This window comes from Hibiscus syriacus, unplaced genomic scaffold (genome assembly GCF_006381635.1).
Source record: "Hibiscus syriacus cultivar Baekdansim isolate YM2019G1 unplaced genomic scaffold, ASM638163v2 tig00111213_pilon, whole genome shotgun sequence".
In the NCBI taxonomy this organism is placed as follows: Eukaryota; Viridiplantae; Streptophyta; class Magnoliopsida; order Malvales; family Malvaceae; genus Hibiscus; species Hibiscus syriacus.
The window spans coordinates 2,048,186-2,060,318 of NW_024063022.1; the positions used below are offsets into that span (position 1 = coordinate 2,048,186).

At 33.9% G+C, this 12,133-nt stretch overlaps 1 non-coding gene across 1 annotated transcript; it reads right to left on the reverse strand.

Annotated features, from left to right (window-relative positions):
* Nucleotides 1–11,056: 11,056 nt before the first annotated feature.
* On the reverse strand, nt 11,057–11,163 carry LOC120156271. The gene has a single exon (XR_005519053.1). It is a non-coding gene; the product is annotated as a small nucleolar RNA R71 (small nucleolar RNA).
* Nucleotides 11,164–12,133: the final 970 nt, after the last annotated feature.

Genomic DNA, 12,133 nt, shown 5'->3' on the forward strand with positions numbered 1-12,133 from the left:
GTTAGAGGTTACCTTAGAATCTTCCCCGAATGCCATCAAGCACAAGTTTGCTACTTCTTGTTCCTCTTCATCGGAACCTTATTCATCGCTCCATATAGCCATATGAGCCTTGTGCTTATTCTTTGATTGACCCTTTCTCTTTAATTGTGGGCAATCATATTTGACATGCCCCGGCTTTTTGCATTAATAGCAAATGATTGGGTCCTTCTCTTTTGGTTCATTTTTGAGGCCTTCATTTCGTTTGAATTTTCTCCCTCGGTAAGGTCTCATCATTTTTCTGAATCGTTTGGCAAACAATGCCATTTCCTTAACATCGACATCTTCATCCGAATCACTCTCATCTTTTGTGGATTTGAGAGCAACTCCAATGTATTTCTTCTTCTCCTTCTCCTTTGGTGTCTCTTCAATCTTATCAAGGTCTACCTCATCTTCAAGCATCATTTCATGAGTGAGGAGTGAACCGATTAGCTCTTCAAGAGTTAAGGACGTTAGGTCCTTAGACTCGATGATTGCCATCTTCTTTGATTACCACGATTTTGGAAGGGAGTGGACTAACTTCCTCACAAGCTTTTCATTTGAAATGATCTCTCCATATGATTTGAGACCATTGACAATCGTTGAAAATCTATCCGTCATAGCTTTGATATCTTCATTTGGTTTCATCCTGAAATTTTCATAGCTATGCGTTAGAATACTAATTTTAGATTTCTTTACCTCATCGGTAACTTCATGAGTGACTTGAAGTTTGTCTCATATTTCTTTGGCAGTTTTACAAGATGAAACTCTTCCATATTCATCTAGTCCAAGAGCACAAAATATGATATGGATGGCTTTGAAGTTGAGCTGGAACATTTTTGTCTCTCCTTTACTCCACAATCTTGGATGAGGTGAGAGGCTTGATGTATCCTTCTTCTACGACATTCCATGTTCCCATGTCACTTGCTTGAATGAAGTACATTATCCTATTTTTCCAATAGGCATAGTTAGCCCCATTGAAGAAAGGAGGCTTGTTGACGGGCATCAAATCGAGACCGGAGTCAAAGTTTGAAGTAGAGGCCATTGATGACTTTGATTATCGATGTAACTCTTCTCGAATTGACTCAAGAGGTGATTAAACCTTCAAATGAGTTAGGCTCTGATGCCAATTGTTGAGTTAATCGATTGACGAATATGGCCAAGAGGGGGGTGAATTGGGAATTAAAATTTTGGTGGAAGCTTTTGTAGAAAATTGAAAGAAATTTGCATAGCGATTTAGAGTGGTTCGACTTTCTCAACCAAAGTCTACGTCCACTACCTTAGCTATCCACACTAAGGATTTTCCACAAATTCACTAATTTGTCTTTCTTTTGAGGACAAATAGTAACCTTACAAACCCTCAAGAATTCTACCTCAAATTCTTGAGAACACTCTCTCCCAAAGAGAACAATATAAATTTGTAAACTTACAAGGAAATCCTCACAAGGTAGATTGTTTTCACAATTCTAGAACAAAGAAAAGAATACTCAAGAATGAATACAATTGAGCACAATAAGTGTTCTTGAAAGTAAAATGAATATTCAATGAAAGATAGGCTTGAAATGCTCAAACTTGAGTTTTGATGCTTTCTCTTTTGATTCTCTCTTGATTTTAGTTGCTTGATGTTTCTTCTATTTGATCAATGGCTTCTAAGCTTACTTAAATACACCTTGAATCACTTCTGAATGTTGGGGATCATTAATGAAGTTATTGTATCCGTTTAAGTGTGAAAACAATTAATATTTCTGCTTGGAGTGTGGGGGAATCAGTACCCCTCATGGGGAATCGGTTCCCTAAGTGTAAAATTCAAATATTTCGATCGTTGAACAGTGAGGGGAATCAGTTCCCTCCGAGCATACTGGAATTCTCAGAGCCAAACCGTTCAGGGGGAATCGGTACCCCCTTGAGGGGGAATCAGTTCCCTCTGAACAATCTGGAATTTTTGGCTTTGAAATGGTTCGAAATATTTTATAAAATTGTTTTGAAATTATTTTAAGATTAAAACTTAATTTTACACTTGAGTAAGGATTTAAAATGAACTTTGAAATACTTTGAGTAATATTTTGATATTTGATTTAATATATCAAATATGCTTAGAAAAATCTTTATCAAAATTAAAATTCCTTTAATTTAATTTGTTATATCGAAACATCAAAATGTTTTCAACATACTGCGATGCTGCGCCAAATTGCTGAATATAACTTGTAGTAAACGGTGATTCAACATGCGGTTATGGAGTATTATGAATTTTCACATCCATCTAAAATAGTTGTAAAAGGTCTAAAAATTATAAGAAAAATCTTATTTTTCCTGTTTGAGGACGCTTTGACTATTGGGAGCTATAAACAAGACCATCATTTACACTTTGAAAGGATCATCTTCAATTTTCTTTTCCACTATATTTTCTTCATAATGATAGCTTAAGTTCATCACCGGGGAGGTGCAGTAGTAGTGAAGGAGTTGTAGGACCAATAGGGGTTCAAGATTTGCTTTATTATTTCTAATTTGAGAGAAGAAAAATAATATTTTTAATGTTGAATGTTTAATACTTTTATTTTAGGTGTCAAGCATAAGGTGCCTGATGAAATTTTTAAATTATTATTTTGGTTATTTGAATTATGATTATGACGATGTTTTTTTATGCAATGTTGGTTATAGATAATGGCATCTAATGCATGTGATTTTTGGTTGATTTTAAAGATACGGTTGATTGAAGTTGCATGCTAGTTTTGTAGCAGTATAGGAAGTTACAAGAGTAGCATTTTTCATATAAAGATATTTGATCCTATGTTTATGTTTGATTAATAGCTTGGAATTGTAATGAGAATTAGAAGTTGTTGAGTGTTAAGTTAATTGTTGCATAACTCATAATCATGATCCTTTAGCCATAATGATGCGATAACAGACTAAAAATAGAAGCATCGTGGGTCCATTGGTTCTTAATGCTCTTTACTTGTTAACATTGTTATTTCTCACTTCTTAGTCTTGCTTTCCAATCATTGATTTCGATACTTCTTTTCTATACTTAACTCTAATATAAGCAAATTGCTCCCTGTGGGTTCGATATTCGTAGCATTATTTTGCTACCACTTTATTACTTGATTTATGAAACATGCACTTGCATATATTGCTGTATCAATTTTTTAGCATAACAGAGCTTACAAAGCTCAAAAATATAATCGCTAATCTAGAGTATCATTATGATTCTCATAAACACAAGCATGTTAAAGATATAGTACTAAGCAATAGGTCCATGCATGATCTTAATCAAGTGTTACCTACTTAGAGTTCAATTGTTATATCACTAAAGTAGGAGTCTCACGTTTCCCTTAATCCTCATCTAAGGGCCTCTCCAGGAGTAAACCTCTAAAGGGTATCTAACCCTAATGATTTTAATTATTAGGCATTATCTAAATGCGACACTAACACTATTGTGCATTATCTTAATACAACACTCACTAGTATCTGGTCTCATATAACCATAAAAAATAGTTAACTAATGGAACCCGGTGTCACATAGCATCAGTGAAATTCCAACTAAGTGTTTGAATGATCTCCTGGTCCTCACATAGCCATCAGGTAGATCATGGAGAGGGATCTTGATGTTACATATAATCGATACAATTCCCGTTCAACTAATTGGCTCGGTCTCACATAGTCGTTAAGCCAAGCTTTAAGGATATTGTTATACTAGGTTGGAACAACTATACATGCATATCTAAAGGCCCTAAGGTCACACAACACTGAAATTACTAATCCACTCCTTTTGAGTGTTCGGGCATCACGCCCTGGTTAAACACTAAAGTGCCTCGCGCACTAACAATGCCCCACTATGGAAACTAAAGCAGTTTGACTACACTCTAGCATAGCTAGAGACACTAAAGTGAGGTCACCCTCTCATTAGCTAATATCTCTCTCGTTCTCTTACCTAGAATGTTATATGGGGGTTTATTGGTATGTTAATTCCACTAGGGTATTAAGTTGCTCTATTATGGTCATTCGTTACTTATTGCATTTTTGTCATTTTTTTATCTATAGAAGTCTCTTTGTGTTTCATAATTTTACAATGATTAATGTGATTGATGTTTGTTGTTTGGAACACTAGCTAGTCTACTACCTAACTCATGTTCAATACTTGGTAATGACACTTTAATCGCTCTCACTACGCTTTCCCTCAATTTGCCCTGGAATTGGAGGGACAATTTTGTCTTCATTCCTTGATACTCACTACGTGCTCAGCTAAAGGTACTTGAATGCATTACACCTACTATGGTTACTTTAGTGGTAACCCACTCATATAAGTGTTATCGGGCCCCTTTAGCCATTTACATCCCTGACGGACTAAGTTCTAACATTACGGATCATCCTTCGCTCTTATGAGCCTTACAAATGTCAAATTTAACCATCCAAAATAGGTAGCATCGATACTCGTATTATCGACACCCTAAGGTCAAGTACCAATACCTCTATGTGTATCATTACCAAAAAAGACTTCTATTGTTGAAAATATGGCCTAGTATCGATATTGTACACCCTGAGTATCAATACTATAGGAGCTGTATCGTACTCTCCCCAGTAGTATCGATACTCCCAGCTGGAAATCCCTAATTTTCATCCCAATTCATCCAATATTGATATTGTTCATCCAATATCAATACTCGAACCTATAAATGTCTTTTTTAGGCTCGGGAAAATCCAAAAATCATCCCAATTGTCTTATATTGGCTCCTAATCATGTGCTAAATCTTTAAAAGTCTACTTAGGGTCTTAAAGTGTTATAAAATCATATGTTTACATCAATTTCATCATCTATGGCATGAATTAAGTATGAAACCATAACATGCTCAAATACCAAAATCTTAACAAATCATCATGCCTATGAAATATTTAACACTTCAAAGGATTAGAAATACACTACCATGATGTTTAAATCTTAAAATGAAGCTCCTTGCTTAGCCATACTCCTTTCCTTTATGATTTGTATGAAAACCCCATATTTTTCTTTAGCTATAAAGAACCCAATACTTTGATTCATTAAAATTATTTTGATGGAGGGAAAATGAATGGAAAGGAAATGTGAAACGGGATCAAGAACTTACCTTTGTGCTATGGAACTTAGAGAGAAAAAAATGGAAGAAGAAAAATGGGGAAAAAGAAAGAAATTGAGAGAAGAATGAGATGAAAGAGATAAAAAGCTTTTATCTTTTTAAAAGGGTGAAATTGTATAATTGGTCCTTCTTTGTCTTTATACAATTCAAAAACCTCCTTTTATGGCTAATTGGAATAAATTCTAACCTAATTAAGCACATACTCAACGCAATGACTTTAATTATTAATTTCACCAGGACCACTTACCTATCGGGTAAACTTGAAACTACTAGCCTTGAATTTGAGGTGTTACAGCTTCGCCATTCTCCGTTCCACTTGTATCTTCACTTGGGTTCATCATCTCGCATGAAAGCCATGGCTCGAAAAAGAAACCAAGGGGTTAGAAATCTTTTACCGTCAATTTTCCTCAGTGGTTATCACCTATTTACTGTGTTGCCCTTTGTGGAAGACTCGTGTGACTCCAACCTACTTTCATCACCTCATCCTTACCGCTATGGACGTCGACAACAGACACATGTTCCTCCCCTGATTAAACCCAAGCTGATTCATGTTACTTCCACTGCCATGCCTATTATATCATTATCTATCAGCCATTCATCTCGATCGTAAGGTTCTACCGATCCAACACGACTGTGGCAGTACCATCCTTTGTCAGCATCTGACACTACGTAAGATGCTATAGCTTTAACACAAGTTTATGTATCATGTCAAGTAATAAAAGTGGATACACGAAGTGTATCAGATGCCAAACCCACAAAGAGCATTACATTACAAAAGGGTTATAAAATGGTATTCGAGGTTGAAAGAAATAGTTAATAAGTTGGTAGCTAAAGGTAAAAATCAGATTTAAAAATACCAGGCATTACTAAAACATTAGTGAGAGCAATAAGTCAAGGATTGAATGGATTAAGATAATATTCGTTAGCTTTTACTACAAGCATGTCATTAACCAAATGTTTATGCATCTAGCAATGATTAATACAATCTAATAGATAATAATCAACTATTATTGACTCAATCAATTAAACTATTAATAATGCTAGATATTGGACATCATATATATAACACGTAAACTTTCTTTCCAACAAACCAAAGCTAAAAAAATGTAGTACATCTATTAATGATTTTCATCTCTAAACATCATCAATAAACATCCAAGAAGATAATTATTTTTGTACAACTGTCTTTGAAAGTGTAGCAACACATATCATAAGGTCAAAACATAAAATGTAATAAAAACATTCCACAAACGGCTAAGTTCATAACCCAAATTATCATCCCAACAAATTAATTAACATTCAAATATTTTTTCTACTTCCCTATATCAAACGAAGAGCAAAAGTATAAAAGAAATCTTCTTGATCACTGATACTACTCGGCAACGCTCCCCAGCTGCTGCATCACTCCCTGGTGTGGGACTTAAGCTATCATGGATGATCTTAAGGTAGAATAAGTGGAAAACATATTTGAAGGTAATAAATATGATATCCAATGATGTAAAGAGCTCACCAATTTATAGGCTAAGGATTTCAACCATCAATCAATACTTTTCTTCCGTGTCTCTTTTGATTTTTTACCATTTGACAGCTGCCTCTTACAGTGTCCATTCCAAAAGATTCCCTAACCGACTGGTTATTCATCAGTTGTTACATCATTTACACAACATTATCTGCAGCTTCAGGCAATGCTACAACATCAATGTATCATTTTTCTGTAATAAAACCAAAACCAACCCAAATCACCTCAACTATTTCCCATGTTGTAAATGATGCAAAAATGTTTGCAAGTGATCCTAATATGCTCTTAGTGATGCTAAAGTTCAAACTTAACTTAGGTAAAAGGATCCTAAAAGATAACTCTTTTAGAGAGTTGTCACACCCCTAAACCTAAGTATTTACTTATCCTTAAGCAATAACATGCATGCAATGCAACTAAAGCTAACGGTAATGCCACAGAATAATATCACAAAACCAGACAAAAATTTAATTTCCTTTTTCAGCCTCAGAACATTGTTGCAGTAGTGTATACAATATACATGTGATGTTGAATTAAGGAATAGAATTTCAACATAATAAAATCAAAACCCATAGAGTGCAGTAGTGTGCAGGCTAAGTGTATCCAATCAATACTTAGCTAAGTTAGAAAATTGTTCCTACTTAATTAATGATTTTCAATGCTATAACAATCTTCCTAGAGCTAATATTAGAGCATTCCAACTTATTTCCTAAGACTATGTTGGAGTTATACCAAAATTTCCAAGTTAATTCCTAGTTTTTTATTTTTTTTTGAAAAAATGCTATAGCATCTAATAAAGATATGATATTTTAAGTTAAAAAAATTCTAATGTGGTTTTAACCACAACAACATCAGGAATAGGAGTAGGTAATGCTACAACAACATATTTTCCTTTCGTGTAGGGGTTTGCATCTTTGGCTCCTTTAGGGGTTCCTTACATCGCCAACTTGCACGAGAGTAGATTTCTTAGGTGGACTGGCTGTAGCAGCTATCTCAACCTCTTATATAATACTTTCAATGATTTAATCAACATTTAAATCATGCTCTGCAGCAGGTGGAACATCTTTCATAAATTTATCATCATTTAAATCCAAGAATCATCGGGCAACTTGTTTGTCATTGCTTTCATCTAGTTTCAAACTCGTTTCTTTCTCTTGATAGTTGGTGCACTCCTCATCAACTTCATCAATGTTGACATCCTCAGAGTCGACAGCAGGTATCTTAGTAGACGTTGAATCAACCACATTATTATATCTTTATCTTTCTCCTCAAAATCAATGTCTTCTTCTACCTTATATGTCGATGTATATGTATCCAAAGCATTATCCTCCTTATCCTCATAACCTTTAGTGTTAGCATAACTAACTTTAGCATCTGACATTGCTAGTGGAGCTAAATCATCCAACATGGAAAATAGAAAGGTAGAGAATTGGACTTTGCTTGGTTATCACTTGCTGAAATGCCTTGTCACGCTCATGGGCATACATCTAATATTGAACTTGGGCATTATGCATATGAGATTGGTTTTTTAAGATATGAATTAGCATTGACTTGAGATTATCATGCTTGACTGCCATCGATGTTATAGCATTTGGCAACTCCAATATAGCAAGGCTTGCATGTGGTATAGGGGTTTGTGTAGCATCAGGAGCACCAGGGTCTTCATTGATCCCTCATCACGCTAGTATTTTGGTGGACAAACAGCTAAACAAGGTGATCTTTTGGTGGTGGAATTAGTGGTCGTCAGGAACTTTTGGTAGTAGACTTATTCTTAGGTGTTCATGATTTTGTTGATGAATGAGGATGAACAACGAAAAGAAATAGAGAAAAAATATGAAATCTTTGAGTATTTTGTTTTGATAAAGTAAAGGCTGAAGGGGGAGTACAAAGGTAAAGTAAGTAATGAGTTTTAAGGTTAGGGGTGTATTAAATGTAATATGCATAGATAAAAAGATGAAGTTTTATTTTGAATTCTAAATGTTCGGGCTAAAGAGTTAAGGTTGAAATTTTAAATGAATGGTGGTGATGGATGGTGATGATGGAACTTTAAAAAAAAAAGGAAAACAACTTACCTTTACCTTTTCCCATTTGAAAGTTAACTGTCTAATATTGGTAATGATGTATGCAACATTCGATACACAAACTAGCAGAGATTGCTAGGAAGCAGATACGATAGAAGAACATGGAAGTTGCAAATAAAGTTGTAGCAAATAGCTATACAAAAATAACAAAATTAAAAATTTGTAAAAAAATAAAACTAAAGTAATGTCAAATATGACTTATTAAATACTATAAGAAATTAAAAAGGGGAAGGTTCACTTAGTATGAAAAAAGCAATATGAGGCCTTTGTTGTTGGAAATAAAGCTTCAAAAGTTGCCCATTAACTTAAGGAAATAACTTTATCAACATAGCACCATGAAGGAAAACCTTAAGGGCTTCAAATAGACCAGACCATCTAGATCAAAGTTTCCCATGAAATAGCTTTAACGAGAGTTGAATAACAAGACATGATATCTAAAATTAAATTGCCTTGGTAAAATATGTTTGACATGCTAATTACTCTTCGAAAGAGTTATTTTTTAGTATTTTTTTTACCTAGGTTGAGCTTGAACTTGAGCATTTTTAGGATCATTTTTATATATATTTTCTATCATTTGCATCATAAATGAAAGTTGGTAATTGTTGGCTTAATTTTTATGTTTTATGCTGGAATTGGGTTCATTGATGTTGTTGGCATTGCTTGAAGCTACAAGTGTTGTTGTGTCGTGATACTGAGTGGTTTTACAGTATTTGATCACTTATCATGTGAATAACGGATAACCTTTTAGAAGGTACAATTGAAAGAGGACAGTTGTCAAGGCTCTAGAATAACCTGGATTATGGCAAAAGATGATTGGTTGAAGGATCATCCCTTTAACCTATAAATATGAATGATATTCTAATCATTTGAACAAATCATTTGAATGATAATCCAAATTTTCATCTCTTACATCTTTCTCCACATACTTGAGCCTCGATGGCATCCTAGTTCATCTGCCAGGGAGTGCAACAACAATAAAGGAGTAATGTGATTGATTAGGGTTCAACATTTGGATTGTTGTTTTGAATTTGAGAGAAGAAAAAATTATATTTGTGGATATTGAATGATTGTCACTTTATTTTGGGTATCCTCGATAAAATGCTTGAATTATGATTTTTGTTATTTGAACTATGTTTTTGATGCCGTCGTTTTAATAAAATGCTGATTAGAGATAATAGTATTTTATCCATGTGATATTTAGTTGATTTTAGAGATAAAATTAATTAATTTTGCTTGCTAACTTACTCATAACATATGTGGTTACGAAAGTAGATTTTTCCTAAATTAATTAGCTTTGTAATGAGAGTTAAGAGTTTAATAAGTTGTGATTAATTCTTTTATAACTCACAAACATAGAGCTTTAGCATTAACATTTTATAGTAGCCCTATGATAAAAGCATCTTAGGTCCATTGGCCTTTAATGATCCCTTATTTACTATAGCATTCCCTACTCTTTAACATTGATATTTCTACCTTTTACTTTTGTTAGCCAATCATCAACTTTAACTATTCTTTTCTACATATGAACTCTATCGTAATCAATTTTCTCCCTGTGGGTTTGACATTTGTAACATTATTTTTATACCACTTTATTACTTGTTTTATTACACGTGCACTTGCGTATATTGTTGTATCAATTTTGTAGCATTAAGTTTTTGGCATCATTACTGGGGAGTATCGATTTTACTTTATATTTTCTTTTATAGTTTTCTTATTTGGTTATTTCTTTTTTATAGGTACTTAATTTTTAGTTTCATTGGTTTATGCCACGTAGTGGAGACAAATTAGATCCATTAAATCTAGAGATTGAAAGAACGTTTCGAAGACAATGAACAAAAACTGCTAGAAATCAAGCATTTATGGATAGAGAACAACATAATGCCTTATCTTTGCTACAACATGGAATAATGCTAAATTACCAGCTTGTAATAGAGTTGGACCGTAGTAATTTTACAATATGGATGAACGCAACTGACCCATTCGAGAGCAGGTAATGCCTATACTCAATGATCTATATCTTGGCATTGTGCGACTAACAATATATGCAGCAAATTTTGAGCTAAATTTGATCATGTTACAGATGTTGTATTTAATGGGGTAATATGGTGGGTCAATTACTGAATATCCGAGAGCGCACCTCTGATTGTTTATGGAAGTTTGTGATTCATTTGTGCAACAAGGAGTTCCTGAGAAAGCCTTAAAGTTGAATATTTTCCTTTATTCCGTAAGAGGTAAAGCAAGAGTATGGTTAACACTGCTGCCTCCAGCTGCTATAGCATCATGGAATGAGCTAGCAAAAACTCTAAAATGAATGCAACCCTCCCAACATGAATGCAAAACTCTAAAATGATCTTACCTCATTCAAATAGTTGGAATATGAAAGCTTATACGAGGCATAGGAAAAATTTAAGGATTTGATGTGAAAATGTCAAATGCATGGATTTTTGTATTGAACTCAAATGGATATGTTATATAATGTGTTGAATAGATAAACACGTATTGGACTCATATGAATATGTTTTATAATGGGTTGAATATAAAAACACGTATGGTAGTAGATACTTCAACAAATGGAGCTTTGCATGATAAAACATATAATGAATCTTATGATATTCTAGAGAGGATATAAAATAATGAAGCTGTGGACACTAACACATTCAACTCTATGGCCTCTCAAATTTAAACATTGACGGATATGGTGAAAAAGTTGCAAAAACCATGGGAAATTTATGAGGTAAAAGCTACCACTAGTCTTTCTTTTGTTTACTGTGGAATTGATCATAATTTTTAAGATTGTCGTCAAATCCTGAGTCAATTTTCTATGTAAGAAATTATAATAGAAATTACAATGCATATGGCAATACCCATAATGCCAACTTTCAGAACCACAGAAGCATGTTACTAATCCTTAACAACAACATTACCAATATTAATAGTAGTATAATCAGTAGCAAGCAATGTTACATCCTCAATTACAGTATCAGACTACACACCCATAACAAAAGCAAAGCTATAAATGCAAATCTTCCACACAACATTCCAATCTAATCTCACTTGAAGCCTTAATGAGAGAATATATGGCAAGCCAATCAGCTCCATTAAGGGCCTTGGAAAGTCAAGTAGGCCAAATAGTGAATGCTCTCAGCAATCCACTACAAGGAATGCTGCCTAGCGACACCAAAAATCTCAAGTAGCAAGGGAAAGAGCATTGCAAGGCAATTAATACTCGAAGTGACATCTATATTGGGAAGCTTGACAAGGTAAAAAGTAAATAATTTGATATTTAGACATCCATTGTTAATGTCACAACTAGAAAATCATGATATTACAATAATCTTGAATCATTACTAGCAACAATACTTATATTGTCTAACGTTTCTCCAACCCCAATGCCACATGAACCCATGATGCCT